This window comes from Leopardus geoffroyi, chromosome D3, assembly GCF_018350155.1.
Source record: "Leopardus geoffroyi isolate Oge1 chromosome D3, O.geoffroyi_Oge1_pat1.0, whole genome shotgun sequence".
Classification (NCBI taxonomy): Eukaryota; Metazoa; Chordata; class Mammalia; order Carnivora; family Felidae; genus Leopardus; species Leopardus geoffroyi.
Window position 1 is genome coordinate 1256939 of NC_059339.1, and position 20273 is coordinate 1277211.

Below are 20273 nucleotides of genomic sequence, written 5' to 3' on the forward strand. Positions count from 1 at the left end.
GCGACGGGCAGCCCTACTTCCGGCGAGCAGCTTCCGCAGATTCGCTACCCCTCGGAGCCGTTTGAAACGCTAGAAAGTATTTTGGCTTTAGCCTTTTGCATTCGGAGGCGTCGCCACGGTGGGAGCTGATGTGGTCAGAGGACAGTGCATGTTTAGCGTTAGTTTTCTCAAACAATTGTCCAGAGCAGTGGCGAAAGCGCGGCGCCGGATTGCGCGCTACCTGCATCAGGCCGGCGGGCGCTGGGCGGAAGGAGGGTGGGTGCTGCGCAGGTCGAGTGCGCGGCGCGGCGGGGCAACCCCTCCCTGCGTCTGTGCGAGGTCTCCCGGCCTCTGCGACCCGGGCAGGGGTCTGGGCGGTCGGGAGCCGGGGGGATTCGGGGCCCGGGGAACCGGGGGATTCTGAGACTGTGGAGCTCTTGAGGCGAAGGGCTGGGGGCCGGGGAGCTCGGGGCCCAGGGCCTGGGGGATTGGGGGCTAGGGCCTGGGGGGGGGGGGGAGGTGCGGGGAGCCCGGGGGTCAAGGGCCTGGGGGGGTTGCGGAGAGCTCGGGGGTCAAGGGCCTGGGGGCGCCAGGCAGCTCGGAGCCCAGGCCTGGGGGTCCGGGGGCAGGGGAAGTCTGAAGAAGGGCCCGGGCCAGGTCCTGTCCAAGGCGATCGCTTCACCTTTCTGAGGTTCTGGTAACTTCTTGGTCCTGAAGACCCGGACCCTCACTCATCCCGCCTCCTTCGGAAGGTGCCCTCAGCGGATACCACAGGGCTTAGTAGGCCGTGAAGCCCCTCGCAGTAACCGGATTTTTGTGGACTCGTGTGGGAGAAAAGTGGTCGGGGTTGGTGGAGGGGGCCCGCTTCTCGGAGACCAGCCACCTGGATGCGGGGTGGCTGCCGAGGAGCTAACTCCGGGGCCTCGGTTTTACCACCTGTGTTTTCATTAGGAGAGTGGCTCCTTCTGTGCCCCCTAGACTGTCAGCGGCTGCCGTGCAGAAGCGTTGCCTTGGGGCCCAGAGCCCTCTCTGCACTGGGTCTGATGCTGGCAGTGACGTGGACGTTCTTCTCCCGCACCCACATCTCTTCTGCACAAACCAGTGACAAGTCTTTCTGCTAGTAACGTTGACATAGCGCATTCAAACCTTAATAGGGTTTTAAAAATTAAGCCACAAGCAGTTCCCACCTCAGGGCCTTTGCCCTTGTGATATCTTTGGGGGTGTCACTCTTCTTGCTTTTTATGTGGCAGGCTCCCCATCCAGGGCTCAGTTCTGTCCCGTTCTCAGCCAGGCTGTAGGTGTCCCCGCTAGAGTGTCTCGCGCTGCTCGGTCCTGCCGATCTGCCTTTGGGGTGCCCACGCCACCACCCCACGTTACCTCCTGTGTGCAGCACCCAACCCCTCCCCCGTTAGCTTCAGGAAAGCTGAGGTTTGTGGGTTCATCTAGGCATCCCCACGGCCTGGGGTAGCACCCGCACGCAGTAGAATGAACATGAGCGAGCCATCGTTCTATCTGGCTTCACAGGGTGCCCTGCTGCCACTGAGGGGGGCCTACCATGGCTCTCAGTTATTTGGTAAGTCCCACCTGGTTGGTCCAGGCAAGTGCTGGGACTTGGGGACGCGGGGTTTGCTTTGAGCTTTCCCTTGGGTTCAGAGAGCAGAGTAAGGCCCAATGCTCCTAGCCAAACTCCACTCCTCCTTTGACCTCAAGAGGATTCTGGAAGAACCTCCAGACCCTGTGCAGATGGCTTTCTCAGCCTGGCATGGCATTGCGAAGGCCTGGGTTGCATTCCTAACTCTCAGTTCCAGTGGAATTTGGAGTTAGTCTTGTTCTCTTTCTGAGCCTCTCTTTTCTATAAAATGGGGGCAGGACAGTACTCTGTCCTTCAAAAGACGGCTGGAGATCTTAGGACTGATGCTCCAGGATGTCTGTTTGGTCCCAAGTGTGTTTTCAAACCAAAGCACTGAAGCCTGTGTGCCCGGGCGGGGGGGGGGGGGGGGGGGTGGGGGGGTGGGGGGGGGGCAGGTGTTGAATGGGCTCCCTGGTTTTTGAACGATGGGTTGCCGTGCAGTCTGCTGCTGCTCGTGAAATCGGCTTAGGGGCTCCTAACCAGCACGAACGCATGAAGAGAAGATCTTGAGGTTGTTTCTTTGCATTTCCAAATGAATCTTCGCATCAGCTTCCCCAGCTCTTCCCAGAAGCCTATGTCTGTTTACGTTGGGATTGCTGGGGAGAGTTGAGGCCTCTGCGGTATTTGCTCCTCCAGGTTACTAGGCAGAAATCTTTCAAAAAGTCTCAAAAGTTTTCTCGGTTTCTCCGCAAAGATCTTCTGCATGTTACATTTATTCCTAGATTGGGGTGCCTGGGTGGTTCAGTCGGTTAAGCGTCTGACTTCAGCTCAGGTCATGATCTCACGGTTCATGGGTTCAAACCCCATGTCGGGCTCTGTGCTGACAGCCCAAGAGTCTGGAGCCTGCTTCTGGTTCTCTGTCTCCCCCTCTCTGCCCCTCCCCCGCTTGTGCTCTGTCTCTGTCTCTCAATAATAAATAAATGTTAAAAAAGTTAGATTTATTCCTGGATACTTCACTCCTCGATGTTGTTAGGCCCCTCACTTGCAAATTGTTTGTTGCTAGGAATACAGTTTTTAAAAGCCAATTTTGTGTTCGGCTGCCTTGCTCAGTTTCATTATTCTCCACGATTTATCTGTAGATCGGTTTGGATTTCTGACATAGACGATCATGTGGTCTGTAAACGATGCCCACTTTCTTCTCAATCCTAGCGTGTTCTTCCTGGCCCTTGTTCCGTTCTTTATCTCTCTCCCCTCGTCCCGTGAGCTCCTCTACTCCAAGGCAGAACCCGCGAGTGCTCTGTCCCCTTGTCTGTTCCCGGTGTGCACGAAAGTTTTCCCGTCTCTACAACTGAGTGAGGTCCTCCAGGAGCAGGAGAGACGGGAGAGCGCCGGGTTTCAGGGGGATGCATTGAAGATCCTCTTACTAACAGAGACGGTATCAGGTGGCCCAGCCAGCCACAACAGCTCTGTTTTACTTCATTCCTACTGAATGTGTCATCAGGTGGTAGGGGAAGACCTGTAAACACGTTATTACTGCAAAGGGGCGTAGGATGTGTGAGCCTGAAAATGCTGTGTTTAAAAATAACAGCTCACCCTCGTTGAGCACTTTATCAGTCACGGTTCGATCGGGAACACAGAGGTGGTTCCGCAGAGGGAAGCTTCCCGCCTGAACAGATAATAACGGCCTAGGAAGAGCCGCAGACAGCTGGGCAAGGCAGCCCAGAGCCCCCGCCGCCCTCTGGGCTGGAGGAACAGGTCCCTGGTGGCGTCATCGCAGCCCGGTGGGGGCCGGAGCTGGAGGCTGGGACCGAAGGAGGGGCTCGGAGAGCTGGCCCCAGGAGGAAGCTGAAGACGACGCCGGAGATGCTTCCAAAACCGAGGACGGAAACACTCGGGCTTCCCTCCTCCCAGCCTCCAGTGCCCGGCCGGACCGAGGCGGGAGCCAGCAGCCCCGAGCCCGGAGACAGCTTGCAGGAGGAGCCTTCCGGGACCCTGAGCAGAGGGCGACAATGGGTGTGGGGACACAGGCACCCCCGAGCACGCGTGTTGCCCACTTCGTCCTCGAGGCCCCGTGAGAAAGAAGCCAGGTAGAGTCACAGGCTAAGCCTGGCGTCACCAGACCAGGACAGTCACAGTTTTGGGTCTCCCAGTCATGGACTCTTACCAGTCAGTCAGGAGTCGCCCGGTGGGCACTAGTTACATGGTCTGACCGGCGGAGCCCTGCCGTCTCCTGAGGGAGAGTAACAGATGCGATGACCACCCTGCGTTTCCGTGTCGGGTGACTGCCTCGTTCCGGCCCCCTTCTGCCTGCGGGAGTCTGCGCACGGCTCCTCGGAGCCCGTCTGTCTGCTGGCTGGATGCCACCGATCCTGAATTATTGAAGAGAGGCAGAAGGATCTTTAAAATGTGGTCGGCTGAATTTTGTTTCTTTTTAAAATTTTTTTTATTTTTTAATTTATTTTTTTAATTTACATCCAAATTAGTTAGCATAATGCGACAATGATTTCAGGAGCAGATTCCTTAATTCCCTTTACCCATTTAGCCCATCCCCCCTCCCACCACCCTTCCAGTAACCCTCCATATTTAAGAGTCTCTTCTGTTTTGTTCCCCTCCCTGTTTTTATATTATTTTTGTTTCCCTTCCCTTATGTTCATCACTTCTGTGTCTTGAAGTCCTCATGAGTGAAATCATATGATATTTGTCCTTCTCTGACTGACTAATTTCACTTAGCATAATACCCTCCAGTTCCATCCACGTAGTTGCAAGTGGCAAGATTTCATTCTTTTTTATCGCCGAGGAATACTCCATTGTATCCGTATACCACATCTTCTTTATCCATTCATCCATCGATGGACATTTGGGCTCTTTCCATACTTTGGTGGTTGTCGATAGCACTGCTATCAACATCGAGGTGCATGTGCCCCTTCGAGTCAGCATTTTTGTATCCTTGGTTTAAATACCTAGTAGTGCAATTGCTGGGTCGTAGGGTAGTTCTATTTGTAACTTTTTGAGGAACCTCCATACTGTTTTCCAGAGTGGCTGCACCAGCTGGCGTTCCCACCAACGATGCAAAAGAGATCCTCTCTGCATCCTTGCCAACATCTGTTGTTGGCCTGAGTTGTTAATGTTAGCCATTCTGACAGATGTGAGGTGGTACCTCATTGTGGTTTTGATTTGTATTTCCCTGATGATGAGTGATGTGGAGCATTTTTTCATGTGTCGGCCATCTGGATGTCTTCCTTGGAGAAGTGTCTGTTCATGTCTTTTGCCCATTTCTTCACTGGATTATTTGTTTTTTGGGTGTTGAGTTTGATAAGTTCTTTATAGATTTTGGATACTAACCCTTTATCTGATATGTCGTTTGCAAATATGTTTTCCATTCTGTCGGTTGCCCTTTAGTTTTGCTGATTGTTTCCTTCCCTGTGCAGAAGCTTTTTATCTTGATGAGGTCCCAGTAGTTCATTTTTGCTTTTGCTTTTGCACATCTTCCTCCAGAGATGTGTTGAGTAAGAAGTTGCTGCGGCAGAGGTAAAAGAGGTTTTTGCCTGGTTTCTCCTTGAGGATTTTGATGGCTTCCTGTCTTACATTGAGGTCTTTCAACCATTTTGAGTTTATTTTTGTGTATGGTGTAAGAAAGTGGTCCAGGTTCATTCTTGTGCATGTCACTGTCCCGTTTTCCCAGCACCACCTGCTGAAGAGACTATCTTTATTCCATTGGATGTTCTTTCCTGCTTTGTCAGAGATTAGTTGGCCATACGTTTGTGGGTCCATTTCTGGGTTCTCTACTCTGTTCCATTGATCTGAGCGTCTCTTCTTGTGCCCGTACCATACTGTCTTGATGATGACAGCTTTGTAATACAGCTTGAAGTCTGGGATTGTGATGCCTCCTGCTGTGGTTTTCTTTTTCAAGATTGCTTTGGCTATTCAGGGTCTTTTCTGGTTCTATACACATTGTAGGATTGTTTGCTGTAGCTGTGTGAAGAATGCTGGTGTTATTTTGATAGGGATTGCATTGAATATGTAGATTTCTTTGGGTAGTATTGACATTTTAACAATATTTGTTCTTCCTATCCAGGAGCATGGAATATTTTTCCTTTTTTTGTGTGTGTCTTCTTCAATTTCTTTCACAAGCTTTCTGTAGTTTTCGGTGTGTAGATTTTTCACCTCTTTGGTTAGATTTATTCCTAGGTATTTTATGGTTTTTGGTGCAACTGTAAATGGGACCGATTCCTTGATTTTTCTTTCTGTTGCTTCACTGTTGGTGTATAGGAATGCAATCATTTCCATCCAATGATTATAGGATGCATTGATTTTATATCCTGCCGCTTTGCTGAATTCATGGATCAGTTCTAGCAGTTTTTTGGTGGAATCTTTTGGGTTTTCCATATAGAGTACCATGTCATCTATGAAGAGTGAAAGTTTGACCTCCTCCTGGCTGATTTGGATGCCTTTTATTTCTTTGTGTTGTCTGATTGCAGAGGCTAAGGCTTCCAATACTAGATTGAATAACAGTGGCGAGAGTGGACATCCCTGTCTTGTTCCTGACTTTAGGGGGAAAGCTCTCAGTTTTTCCCCATTGAGGAAGATATTAGCACCAGGTCTTTCATATATGGCTTTTTTGATCTCAAGGTATGCTCCTTCTATCCCTACTTTCTTGAAGGTTTTTATCAAGAAAGGATGCTGTATTTTGTCAAATGCTTTCTCTGCATCTATTGAGAGGATCATGTGGTTCTTGTCCTTTCTTTTATTGATGTGATGAATCACATTGTTTTGCGGATATTGAACCAGCCTTGCATTCCAGGTATAAATCCCACTTGGTCGTGGTGAATAATTTTTTTAATATATTGTTGGAGCCGGTTGGCTAATACCTTGTTGAGGATTTTTGCCTCCATGTTCATCAGGGAAATTGGTCTATAGTTCTCCTTTTTAGTGGGGTCTCTGTCTGGTTTTGGAATCAAGGTAATGCTGGCTTCATACAAAGAGTTTGGAAGTTTTCCTTCCATTTCTGTTTTTTGGAACAGCTTCAAGAGAATAGGTGTTAACTCTTCCTTAAATGTTTGATAGAATTCCCCTGGAAAGCCGTCTGGCCCTGGACTCTTGTTTTTTGGGAGATTTTTTATTACTAATTCTATTTCCTTACTGGTTATGGGTCTGATCAAATTTTCTATTTCTTCCTGTTTCAGTTTTGGTAGTGTGTATGTTTCTAGGAATTTGTCCATTTTTCCAGATTGCTCATTTTATTGTCATATAATTGCTCATAATATTCTCTTATTATTGGTTTTATTTCTGTGTTGGTTGGGATCTCCCCTCTTTCATTCTTGATTTTATTTATTTGGGTCCTTTCCTTTTTCTTTTTGATCAAACTAGCTAGTGGTTTATCAATTTTGTTAATTCTTTCAAAAAACCAGCTTCTGGTTTCATTGATCTGTTCTACTGGGGTTTTTTTTGTTTGTTTTTTGGTTTCAATAGCATTCATTTCTGCTTTAATCTTTATTATTTCCTGTCTTCTGCTGGTTTGGGGTTTTATTTGCTGGGTTTTTTTCCATCTTTTTAAATTTTTTTTTTCAACGTTTTTTATTTATTTTTGGGACAGAGAGAGACAGAGCATGAACGGGGGAGGGGCAGAGAGAGAGGGAGACACAGAATCAGAAACAAGCTCCAGGCTCCGAGCCATCAGCCCAGAGCCTGACGCGGGGCTCGGACTCACGGACCACGAGATCGTGACCTGGCTGAAGTCGGACGCTTAACCGACTGCGCCACCCAGGCGCCCCCATCTTTTTAAAGTGTAAGGTTAGGTTGTGTATCTGAGACCTTTCTTCCTTCTTTAGGAAGGCCTGGATTGCTATATACTTTCCTCTCATGACCACCTTTGCTGTTTCGCAGAGATTTGGGGCTGTGGTGTTATCATTTTCATTGACTTCCATATACTTCTTAATTTCCTCTTTAACTTCTTGGTTAGCCCATTCATTCTTTAGTAGGATGTTCTTTAGTCTCCAAGTATTTGTTACCTTTCCAGTTTTTTCTTGTGGTTGATTTTGAGTTTCATAGCATTGTGGTCTGAAAATACGCACGGTATGATCTTGATCTTTTTGTACTTACTTAGGGCTGATTTGTGTCCCAGTATATGGTCTATTCTGGAGAACGTTCCATGTGCACTGGAGAAGAATGTATATTCTGCTGCTTTAGGATGAAATGTTCTGAATATATCTGTTAAGTCCATCTGGTCCAGTGTGTCATTCAAAGCCATTGTTTCCTTGTTGATTTTCTGATTAGATGATCTGTCCTTTGCTGTGAGTGGGTTGTTGAAGTCCCCTACTAGTATGGTATTATTATCAAGGAGTTTCTTTATGTTTGTGATTAATTGATTTATATATTTGTGTGCTTTCACATTTGGAGCATAAATGTTTACAACTTTTAGGTCTTCTTGGTGGATAGACCCCGAATTTTGTTTCTTAACGGCCTCTTCCTGAAGAAGATGCTACTTGAACTAAGTCTCACAGAGATGTTCATCAGCCTGTCGTCCTGTCAGAGGCCGCAGATTGCTGGGGGCCTGTCCCGGGGCCTCTGCCTCTCCCCACCCAGGCAGCTGTCCTACCCATGTCCTCTGTGCCCCTCTGTCTCTGAGAGGCTCATGCTGGGAGACAGACGTCTAAAACGCCTGTTCAAGGGGCACCTTGTTCGCTCAGTCGGTTAAGCGTCTGACTTTGGTTCAAGTCATGATCTCACGGTTTGTGAGTTCGAGCCCTGCGTCGGGCTCTGTTTGGACAGCTCAGAGCCTGGAGCCTGCTTTGGATTCTGTCTCCTCGCTCTCTGCCCCTCCCCTGCTCGTGCCCGTCTCTCTCTGTTTCTCTGTCTCTCTTTCTCCCTCAAAAATAAACATTAAAAAAAATAAAAAGCCCCTTCAGTTGGAATGTTGCACAGGGAGGGGGATGTTTTCCTCAGGACGATGTTTTCTCAAACCGGAGCCGTGGACACCAGCTGGCCACCTGCCTCTGCCATTATGCCCGTGGCATAGAGCATCTTGGTCGCAGTGTGGCTCAGGCTTCCTTCAAGCCAGTATTGTAACAACCTGGTTTGAAGACGAAATGGGGCTGTGCCAAACACCGTAGTGTGTGCATCGGCTGGTGATGTTTTGTTGTAAAGACAAAAGACCTGTCACGCACTTAGCCCTTAATAATCGGTTCTCCGTCTTCCTCCCCAGGCTTCTCCCCTTGTGTTATTTCCAGAAGCTTTGAAAGCTCAGGAAGAAAAAGCACTCTTTCAACGTGACAATTAATACCAACTCCCCGGACACCAAACCGACAGATCTTATTTTTCCTTTCTCTCCACGAGCACCGTTTGCTGGGTCCAGAAACAACCACCAAAATAAAACCCCAGAGTAAGCAGCACAGTGTCCCATTTCCCCCCTTTTCTGGCTGGTTTCATATGTGATATATCCCTTCACCCAGGACCTCTCCTCTCTTTGAAATCTAGTTTTCCGGGTGAGAGGCTCCGAACCGTCATGGGGAACCGTATTCTTTCCCCCGATGGGTGTTATATTCGGGCTGAACTCTGGAGAATGAGTGATTCGTGAGCTATCATCTCAGTGGAGCCATCGCGATACATTTGGGGTAAGACCTCACCTGGGCCCAAGGTGCGCTGTGGGCCTTAAGGAGCAGGTGCGTGGTTACGGTCCGTCCATGCCTGGTCACAGCTGCCCATATCTTCCGTTGTCTCGAACGCCCGCCGCATCTTTCCTGTTAAACGTGCCAGTGCATTGGCACACACCAGTGTGCCAATTGGCAGTGCATTGGCCACCGTGAGCGTGGCCTCGTGTGGCCAAAGGGACTTTGCAGACGTGGTTAAATTAAGGGTCTAGAGATGAGGAGGTCATCCTGGATTATCTGGGTGGGCTCAGTGTCCTTATGACAGAGGTAGGAGTGGCCAAGTCAGGGGAGAAGACTGTGGGAATAGGGACGCAGATTTGGGTGACGTGGTGACCTCTAGAAAGTGGGAGGCAAGAAAGGATCCTCCCGAGGCTCGGATGGAACCAGCCCCACCCACACCTGCTGTTAGCCCTTTAAAGACTCATTTTGGACTTCTGATCCCCAGAACTACAAGAAAGAAAGTTCGTGTTGCGTTAAGCCACTGAGTTGGTGGTCATTTGTTAACAGCAGCCCTAGGAAATTCATGCGTCTGGTGACTATATTGAACTTTCTCGGGAACTGCCAAACTTTTCCAAATGGCCGTACCATTTTACATCCCACAGGGCACGGTGTGGTCAGTCCTGTTGGGTTTAGCCATTTTGTGGGTGTGTAGCTCACTGTGGACACCGGCTGGCCACCTGCCTCTGCCATTATGCCCGTGGCATAGAGCATCTTGGTCGCAGGGTGACTGGTTTCGATTTGCGTTTCCCTGTTGACTAATAATGCTGAGGTGCTTTTCCTGTGCTTACCGGACGTTCAGGTACATTCTCAGGTGAAGTGTCTGTAAAATCTTTTGCCCATTTAAAAATTACGATATTTTCTGGGCGCCTGGATGGCTCAACTGGTTGGGCATCTGACTCTCGATTTCAGCCCAGGTGATGATCTCGCAGTTTGTGAGTTCAAGCCCCGGAGTCAGGCCTGCTGCTGTCAGCACGGAGCCTGTGGAATTCTCTCTCTCTCTCTCTCTCTGCCCCTCCCCTGCTTGCTCTCTTTCTCTCTCAAAAATAAATAAATACAAGCATTTTAAAAATTACGATATTTTCCATATACCGTGATATACTGATTTGTTTTCTTCTTAACATCAACTATCACCCCGATTTTTATCATGCCTGTTTTTTATACTTTAGACGAATGGAACTGTCTAGTCTGTGCTCTTCTGGATCTGGGGGCTCATTCGCCAGCAGGTTGGCAAGTCAAGTCGTCCGTAACGTGGAGTGTTCTTGTCCAGTTGGCTCATTCTCGTTGCTGAATAATATCCGGTTGTGATAACACCATCGTGTACTCACCTACTCTACTGTTTATGGGCATTCGAGTAGTTTCCTTGAGGGACTGTTTCGGAGAGGGGGGCCGTGACCATGCTTGCGCGTGCCTGTTTGCACATGTTTACGCTGGTATTTGCCTCGGGGTGGAATTGGTAGGTTCCAGGGTATTCAGCTCGAGTTCCTACTGCCAGGCTGTTCCACGGGGCGTGCCAATCTGGCCCAGGCCGTGTTGTCACTGGGCATCTCCCCAGTGACGTGTTGGAGGCACACCCAGGCGACCCCGATGCCGATCAGGGCGGCTGACGTCGTCATCTTTGCGCTGCGGGAGCCCGGCGGAGTGTCGAGATTGGAAACTGGGGCCAGGGATGGGGTGGGACCAAGGGTCCGTGTAGGGATGAGTCGGTGAACACCTGTTCGTGCCGCCTCTGTGGCCAGCACCACTGCAGAAAGCATCTGGGCCCGGATGTTGCTGGGGAATTTGATTTAGAGGCACATACGATCGCTTCAGTGTGTGGGGGCGCACCGGCAGTTTGTGAAACAGGTGTGGTAGCTTTGAGTGGCTCCTTCTGTTGCCAAGTGACAGGCTTTCCTGTCTGTCAAAGGAGCCTGAAAAGGACCGCGTCGAAATGGCGGCCTCAAACTGCCCTTGTCCAAGGGCATCCTCAAACGAGTCCGTACTACACCCAAAACTCTTCTCCAAATCAGGGACAGAAATAGAACAGTAAAACGCTTTCTTCGGCAGAGCCCGACCCCAGAGTGATTTCTTTGCACACGGAGCAGGTGCTTTGTGGACTGGCTCTCTGTCCTTACATCTTCCTGGAACAGCCTGATTGTTACAGGGGTCCCTCAAATTGTCTTTTCCTCTAAGTCAGGAGCATTAAACTCAGGTGTCTACAGGGGCCAGGCACGTGATGCACGTGAGGTCCCCTCGGGGCTGGGGGGTGTCTTCCTCTAGAAGAGAACCTTCCAGGCCCTGCAGGGGCCCCAGCGCAGGGGCTTTTGGGGGGGGGGGGGCAGCTGGCAGTCTGGTTTCTGTGTGATCCTCCCCTCCCCCACACACCTTTTTTTAAGTCAGAGAAAGCGGGCCAAACAAAGCAGTTCTCCCTCAGGCTGGCACTTTGCAGCCTCAGCGCTGAAAGCTTTTCAGTGGTGTTTTTGACCACGTTTCAAAGCGGGGGCTCCAGCAGAGAGACACTGGGGCGCCTCAGAACCCAGGGAAGGCCTGAGTCTCGGCCCTTCTCACTGTCCCTGGGCGCGCCCCGAGAAGGGACAGAGGAGAGTCCCACCCCCCACCGTGGGCGGAGGCTTCTGGGAACCACTGTCCTCCTGCCTCAAGGACGGAGAGGCAGGTGTGTGTGATAGTGACCCCCAGCCAGGCTGGCCTCGCAGATGGTGGGGGGTGGGCTGAATCGGGAACCTCTGACTAGCCGGGGCTTGCAGAGTTCAAGTACAGCCACCAGACGCAGAAGGGCTGGAGGGAGGGAATCCTGGCAAGGCTGAGGCTCTCAGGCTGTGAGAGACTGATTAGCATATAAATGATGGCTGGCGGGTGGTGGTTCTGGTGCCCAGGGACGCATTTTGTTCACGCAGAGTTAAGCCTCACCTGGATCCTGTTTTTACGTGCTCGGTAAACCTTGTCTCCTGGGCTGGCTGGGCTCTGCCCTCCTCCCTGCGAGCCCTGCGTTGGGGTCATCTGAGCGAGTGGGGTTTTACTGGGACGAAACCCACCCGAGAACTCCCTGGTCACGGTCTCCGGAGGCCCGGCCCCCACGCAGCCCACCCAGAATACCCAGGTACCCCACGGTGGATTCTGGGTCCTGAGAAACCTTTGAGGTCGGTTTGCAGAACTTTGCGGGTGTGGACTCACCGCTATGCCAGCGATGCAAGGACAGAGGTGGATCTGGAGTAGAGACATCTACCTGTAAATTCCCTCCCTAAATTTTGTATTTACTCTGGGATGGGTCAAAGTCCACAGAGGGTTGTTGTGTTTGTTCTGTTTTAGTCTGAAGCAGTGTTTAAATATTTGGAAGCTTCTCAAGGAATGTCTGGACCTTGGGCCACGATTCTGGCATGGAGTTGCTGTTCTGGCGAGAACCACACAGCGATTCCACCCCTCCCCCCACTCAGCTTTGCCAGGCTTCACCCCTTAGACACGGGGCCTGAGGGGCCTGTGGGGGCGGCTTAGGAGACATCCAGGTGATGGGGTTTGGGAGTGGTGGGAGTCCGGGGCTGATGGCCAAGGAAGAATTCCTGAGACGTCTTTGGTTTTTAGTGAAGCCCGGGGACAGGACCCGTGGGCAGGATGAACGGCATTGGGGCGGCATTGGGGCGGCGAGGGGTGACTGATCACATGCCTTCAGGCTGGGGGTGGTTAGGCATAATGTAAATCTCTAAGGGATTTGAAAGTTCTTTAAATGCTTATTTATTTTTGAAAGAGACAGAGAGAAGACAGAGCATGAGCAGGAGAGGGGCAGAGAGAGAGGGAGGCACAGACCCGAAGCAGGTTCCAGGCTCCGAGCTGTCAGCACAGAGCCCGAGGCGGGGCCCGAACCCACAAACTGTGAGATCGTGACCTGAGCCAAAGTCAGATGCTTAACCGACTGAGCCACCGAGATGCCCCTGAGGAATTTGGAAGCAAGGTTTCTAGGATGCTGATGGGCTCGTTGCTGTTAGGAAAGGTCGTTTATCACTGCCTCATAAGACCTTACTCATGAGGCCCTTCCGATGTACATCAGAGGCACAATATGCTTGGAGGATGAGCGCCAACCTATGTCTTGGGGAGTAGAGATAAAGGAAGTTTCCAAAGGAATATTTATATGTTAAAGGAGACTTTACAGGATCCTGGCGGGTCGGGGCTAAGATTGCCCCTACCAAAGTGTCATCACGGAGGCAGCTGATCCCCTAGAAGAAGGTCACTCTGCCTGTTTCACAGACTCATGGGCTGTAAGGAAACTGTTGCCTTTGTTTCCCACGTGACAGATGCGGGGCGCTTATGGGGCACCCACTTACCAACTGCTAGAGGCACTTCAGGTCTATAAACACTGGGACGAAGCTGGGGGGCGGTGGCCGAGTGCATCCCCGGCCTCAGCCCCCCAGCTCTTCTCACGCTGGCCCCTCAGTGGGTCAGACGCCCTCACTTGGTCCAAGGGCTCGTGTCATAGAGCAGACACGCGCCCCTTCCCCTTCCTCCCTCCCCCCTTCTCTCCGCCTTGGTTCCCTGTCTGTGCGGAGGAAGGAAATACTAACGTGCAAGAGCCCACCTCCCGGGACCAGAGGGCAGGGGTCCTGCCAGGTGCCCTGAGCCTCCTGAAGACAGTCCTCGTGCTGCCCCCTCTTTCTTGTCTGTCTCTGTCTCTCCATCCCTGTCTCTTTTCCACCCCATCTCTCTCTTCCGCGTCTGTCTCTGTCTCCGTGTCTCTGTCCCTTTCTCTGTCTCTCCCTGTCTCTCTCTGTTTCTGTGTCTGTCTGTCTCTCTGTCTGCCAGTCTCTCTCTCTCTCTCTGTCTCATACATTTAGTCACTGAGCTGACAGGGTCAAAGGTGATCATTAAAAGCCCATCATCTCACAAGAGACGCTTCTACCCAAACGGGGCTTTGAAACTGCCCCAGGTCACTGCATTCACTCCCCAGACAAAGGGGCTGAACGCTCTCTGCTGCCCCTGCTGCCGTCTCCGCGGTGAGGCGGCTGGGACGCCCCATCTGCCCGGCTCGAGGCTCCCCCGGGGCCTCTCCATCTGGGCCTTTCCGCCGGGTTGGGCTGACCCTCCGTCCGGAGCCCCGTCCTGGAACTGCCCAAAGCCCCTCTCCACCCAGCAGGGTCTGCTCTGTTGGTCAGCGGCCACCTCGACCTTCACGACTGGGAGCCACTGCTGTGGCCCTGTCGTGGCCTCATGGTAAAGCGTAAGCGTGAGGACTTGGGAGGATGTGGCAGCCACCGGGCCAGGCGGGAGGGGGGCCTCTCCGCGCAAGCCCGGACCTGGCCCCTGGGGGACAGGACTGCTCCCCGGCCCGGGGGACCAGAGGGTTGGGGGGACAGCGTCCACTGAGACTGCGTCCCGCCCCGTGCTGGGTGTCACCAGGGTGGCGGCCCAGGGCCCGGCTCGCGGGAGCACCCTCCCGGTCCCCTCAGCCCCGCCTCGTAGGGCGCAGGGACTTTCTCCTCTGTCCCCACCACCCCGCTGGCTGTCCAGGGTCCCACCCTCCTGCCTGGGGTCCATAGGCTCCCGGGCCACGGAACAGGGATGGGCCACGGCGGCTAATTTAGGGGCAAACCCTCAGGACTGGGTGGACGTGGGTCAGCTGGTGACCAGTGGGGGCCCCGTTCCTGCTGGTGGTGGACAGTCCCAGGGGTGGTGACAGAGGAGAGATCACGCTGCCTGTCACCCTGGGTGATGCAGAGTCACCTGAAGGAGACTGGACATCCTTGCAGCTGACCCTGCCCCCTGGCTCTCCGGAACCTTAGGTGGCTAGTTTCTCTCAGGGGGGTCCTGTGACTTCAGACTCAGCCTCTGACAACCAGCCCGGGCCCTGCTGGCACCTACAGCACTTTCGTGAGGACTAGAAAAAGCCACCTGCGCCAGGGGACACCCAGATACCTGGCCAGTGGACCATGGGCTCCTCCTCAGCCCCCTCCAGCCCCCTCCTGGGCATCTTGAGCAGTGTGCAACCTGCACTACCGGGCAGGGTGGCCCTGACTCAGCCCTTGCAAAACGGGCTTGAAGCAGCTTTAAAGCTGAAATGTATTTACCCAGCACTTTCTTCTAGAAATTCATCCCAGGGAAGTAATCAGAGGTATGTGCCAAGATTTATGATCATGGCAGTGTTGTTTATAATGGTGGAAAAATTGGAGACAATCTAAATGTTTAAAAATAGGGATCCATTAAGTAAATTATTGGGCAATATTCTCAGAGCATCCGAAGCAAGCATTAAAAATACCGCTGTAATGTGCACAAGGACGTCCGTGCAAGGACATTCATTGTAAGGCTTATTTGTCGTAACAAAAGGCTGAAATAAACGTCTGTTGATAAGGAACCACCTGCATTGTGGGCCATCTGCGCGATGGGGACCCTGCAGTCTCTCCCCGGCGAGGGTGCAGCGGCCGTAACGATGCGGAAGAACCCTCGAGATGCGTATGCAATGTGTAGAGGGTGTTACCGTGGGTGCCCACGTAGGTACACGTGGCAGAGGTGCTAACGTGCTCGTGTCCAGACTGCCTCTGGTGAGAGCGACAGCACGCCCTGTGGCCAGAGGAACAGAAGAGAAACTGCACTGGGTCCCGTGTTTTACTGTCTCCGGCCATCGCACGAGACTTAATCTGGGGCGGAAGTGAACAAAACATAACCTGACATAGGAAAAGAACGCGGTGGGCGCGTCTCCACCGCCTGGGGAGTGAGCCACCCCGCCAGGCCCGGGTCCAACTCCACGCTGGAGGTGACGAAGGTCATGATGAAGGTCGTGGCTTGCGCTTCTGATTCCACAACCCCCATGGCCACCCTGTTGACACTCACGTAATTTTTAACCAACTTCTAATTTCAGAATGGATTTGGATTTACGGAATTTTTGCAGAGACGGTACAGATGGTCCCCACGCACCCCAAACACAGCTGCTGAGATTATTAACGCCTTCCAGTCGTGCCAGTCAAGGAGCCAGTAGTAACTGAAGTCCATGCTTGGTTACGCCTCCTCATTCCCGCCCCCGTTCCTTTCTCTGTCCCAGGATCCCGTCCAGGAACCACACGATGTTTGGGCATCCCGTCTCTGCGGGCTTATCTTGGCTGTGACGGTTTCTCGGACTTTCCCGGGTCTTCGTGACCCGGACGGTGTGAGGCGTGCCGGTGTGTTTTGGAGAACGGCCCCCAGCTGGGATTTGTGTGATGGTTGTCTCACGATGGGACCAGGCGACGGGCTTACGGAGGTGACGTGCCTTCCTACCGCATCACATGCAACACGGGTACCGTATGGTTAACTGTATCCCCCGTGCTTGCGTCCCGTCCCTGTGACTGACTTACTCAGCCAGTGGAAGGTTGTCCCTCTGATCCCCCTCACCGATTGCACCCTCACTTATCTGGGTATTCAATGCCATACAAATTCACGGCGGTTTCTTTCACACTTAGAGTTACAAGGCAATGTGATTTCATTCATTTTGCTGTTCAAATTGTTCCCCTCTGGCCATGGGGGCTCTTTTAGGTGGCCTGTTTGTCCTTGTGTGTGCAGATGTGTGTGTGTGTGCATACGTGTGTGCCTGTGTGTGCACCTGTATGTATAGCCGTGTGTGTGCGTCAGTGTGTGTGTGTGTATCTGTGTGTACGTGTGCCTGCACACATCAGTGTGTGCATGTGCATCGGCGTGCACGCACACGTGTGCCTGTATGTACACATCTGTGTGTGTGCACGTGTGTGCTCACATGTATATGCCTGTGTGTGCACACATGTGCACCTGTATGTACAGGCACGTGTGTGCCTCAGTGTGCACACGTGCGTGTGTGTGTTCACACTTCCTTACTCTCAGGCCCCACCCAATACTCCGCACTCACCTTCTGTGTTTCCCGCCCCAGCCCCAGAATTAGCCATCTCTCTAGGAGCCCCGGCCGCTGGCCCTCCTAGACTGATAGACGCACAAGCCTAGTCCCTCCTTCCTGCCCTGGGAGGGAAGTGGCCCCTCGCCGACTTTAGGGTCAGAGAGACTGAGGCCAAGCCCCCTCCATCCCCTGTGAGCGGGCTTGTGGGTATGAGGCCACAGGGCAATGCAGGGAGGACCTGGGACCCTGAGAGCCACCTGCTGTGGGGGCTAAAATGGAAGACAAATCAGATATAGACGATCAGATGTGCATTAGACCTCACAGTCCGAATTTGGGGTGGGACTTCTCCCTCCCACAAGTTCCCTCCCGGGCTTTCCTCATTCCCTGTCACCTCCTGGGGTCTAGGCTCTGCGTCCCCACTCTCCTCCTGTCCCCTCTGGCCATGTCAGCCCCCAGGGGCCACGCTGTGGTCCTGGGAGACCTGCAGCACCCCCCTCCTGCAAGGTGCCCCTACGTGTCCCCTAACTGTGGGCTCCCAGCGACATCTGCCTCACGGCTTCTGGACACGGGGAGATCGAGTTGGCCAGCTCACCATGAGCCGTGGACAATTCCAGCATAATCTCGGCTCTGGGTGTCACAAGCACGCCCCGGAGAGGAGCTTTCTTGGGAAGGACATCGGGCCTCTTCCTGAGTGGCTCCATCACTGGACAGACCCAGAGGTGTGTCTTTTCCCTCTCCCCAAACACCCGTCCCCAGATGGCCCCCAGCCCTTACCTGGCAGGTGCCTCCAGAGGACGCCCGCCCGGTCTGTGCTCGGTCCTCCGCAGGGCTGCTGAGGCAGGCCAGGGCCCACGTGCCCGTCTTCCGGGACGGGGGCACATCAGGATTGGGGTCACATCTCCCAAACCGGGTCTCTCTTCCATTGCTTGGCAGGGACGCCATCCAGATGGGAGGAAGCGTGTCCCCTGAGGACAGGCCTTCAGAGCAGGGAAGGAGGCATCGCATGTCCAGTGAGCAGGATGGAGACCCCAAGGGCTTCGTTACTCTGGGCCCGTCCACCTCCTGCCTGCCGTCTGGGGTCAGGGCCAGGGACGGAGCCGTTTTCTGCAATTGAACAGATTTTTCTGTGACATTTCCTTGATCATGGATAAATATCTCTCCTGGTGGGCACATTTCAGGCTCTATGTGACGTGCACTGTCAGCGAACGTGGCTTCTGTGCTCACTGTGCGGAAAGGACCTGTGTGGGGGGGGGAGGGGGGGAGGGGACTCTGTGCTCCTTCCTAGGGAGAGAGGAGACTCCCTTCTGAGTGACCCTCGTCAAGAGATGTGGCTCGCTGTGTTTGATTAAAATCAGAGGACTTCACTGTGCCTGCTTGCTGTTCTCCCCCAGCGACCCTGGGGCCCTCTCACCGGTCCTGCATGGGAGCCCTGCGGGGGCCGTGAGTCTCCTCTCCCGGTGATTAAGCCCAGGTGTGCTGGCTTCCTTCCTCCGTGGAAAGCGCCAGAAACAGGCATGGGCCGACTAGAGCGGGTGTGCCTCTACTTGCAGGGAGGGCTTGGGACCACAGCCCCCTGCTGGCTGTGCTGTTATCGTCACTCCCCACCCCCCACCCAGCTCCTGCGGCCCCAGTGGTCACATTCTTGTCCTGGCCACCTCCCCAGTGCCAGCGGGACAGGGCACGGGATCCTCCCAGGGAAGACCCGCCCCTTCACGGAAGAAACTTCTCACCGACAGCTCCGCCCAGAACTTACAGTGTGGCTGAGCCGCCCTCCGCCCACTGGCACTGCTGACCCCGACAGGTGGGCAGGGAGGGGGCAGGGCGTCTGCGGGGAGGGGGCCGGGCGTCTGGGGGGAGGGGGCCGGGCGTCTCCGGGGGGGGGGCCGGGCGTCTCCGGGGGGGGGGGGGGGCCGGGCGTCTGCGGGGGGGGGGCCGGCGTCTGCCGGGGGGGGGGGGCCGGGCGTCTGCGGGGAGGGGGGGGCCGGGCGTCTGCGGGGGGGGGGGGCAGGGCGTCTGCGGGGGGGGGGGGCCGGGCGTCTGGGGGGAGGGGGCCGGGCGTCTGGGGGGAGGGGGCCGGGCGTCTGGGGGGGGGGGCCGGGCGTCTGCGGGGGGGGGGGCGGGCGTCTGCGGGGGGGGGGGGGCCGGGCGTCTGCAGACCCGCTCGCAGGGGTCGGGCCGCAGCAGGCCCGGCTCCCGGCTCCCGCTGTTGATACCCGGTGTGGGGATTCACAAGCCATGATTTGTAAATCGCAAGGTGTAACTTTGGGAACTTCTGAGGGGATTTGCTGGAGTAGGTGTTCTTGGCGCCTCGTGGGGGCGGGAGGCAGAGCCGGCTGCAGGAGCGCCCCCACCCTGAGGCCAGCGGTGGGCTCCTAGTGTGGTGACAGTGTGGCGAGCGGCTGCTGGCCCCCCGGGCCGCACGTGGCGAAGGAATCTGCCAGGGGCCCGGGTGGGCGGCATTCGGGTCTCTGGAGGTGGCATCGGGACACTTTCCCTCTCTCGCCTTTAGCTCCGCCCTCCTCCGTGTGGGCCTCGACCTCGGGCCCTGCAGGCACGGGGTCCCTGACAGCCCACGGTCCCCTCCGGCTGTGACCTCAGCAGTACCGCGGAACCCGTGACCTCACGTGCTCTCAGGAAAGACGCTGACTTCTCCAACAGCTCCTGCAGTCGCCCTGATAGGACCCTGGGCCACACTAGGTCACAGGCCCAAACCCAACCAACGCTGTGGCCGGGGACGCTGCGCATTATTACGCGACCCAGGGCACACAGTTCGCATGTAGAAAAAGGCCTGGGCCCTACACAGACTAGGGTGACTGACAGGGAGGGGTCAACCCCAAATGGAAGGCCATCACTGAAGGGACAGGAGTGCCACTAGAAGGGACTGGGGTGTCACTGGAAGGGACAGGAGTGCCACTACAAGGGACAGGAGTGCTACTACAAGGGACAGGGATGTCACTGAAGGGACAGGGGTGCCACTAGAAGGGACAGGGGCATCACTAGAAAGGACAGGGGTGTCACTGAAGGGACAGGGGTGTCACTAGAAGGGACAGGAGTGCAGGAAAGGAAAACCTCAGATGCCAGGTGTGGAGAATGAGCTTTCCTGAAGGCCGCAGGGCGTTCAGGGACCCGCTGGGCGGCCTTCCCCCCTCCACGCCCTCTCTGGGCCCATCAGACACGCCCCCCCACCCCACCCCAGCCCGGAGCCTGTGAACAGCGGCCAAGGAGCGTTAGCCCCTGTGGGAGGAGGTGGGAGCCCCGGTCC

At 54.2% G+C, this 20273-nt stretch overlaps 1 long non-coding RNA gene across 2 annotated transcripts; it reads left to right on the plus strand.

The window, feature by feature from the left end:
• The first annotated feature begins 2482 nt into the window (after window positions 1–2482).
• LOC123587699 lies at window positions 2483–9084 on the plus strand. 2 transcript variants are annotated; one of them, XR_006707464.1, is made up of 3 exons: window positions 2484–3958; window positions 8751–8927; window positions 9023–9084. It is a non-coding gene; the product is annotated as an uncharacterized LOC123587699 (long non-coding RNA). The 2 variants fall into 2 exon arrangements; XR_006707463.1 differs by lacking the exon at window positions 9023–9084 and having other exon boundaries at window positions 2483–3958; window positions 8751–8903.
• The last annotated feature ends 11189 nt before the right edge of the window (window positions 9085–20273 follow it).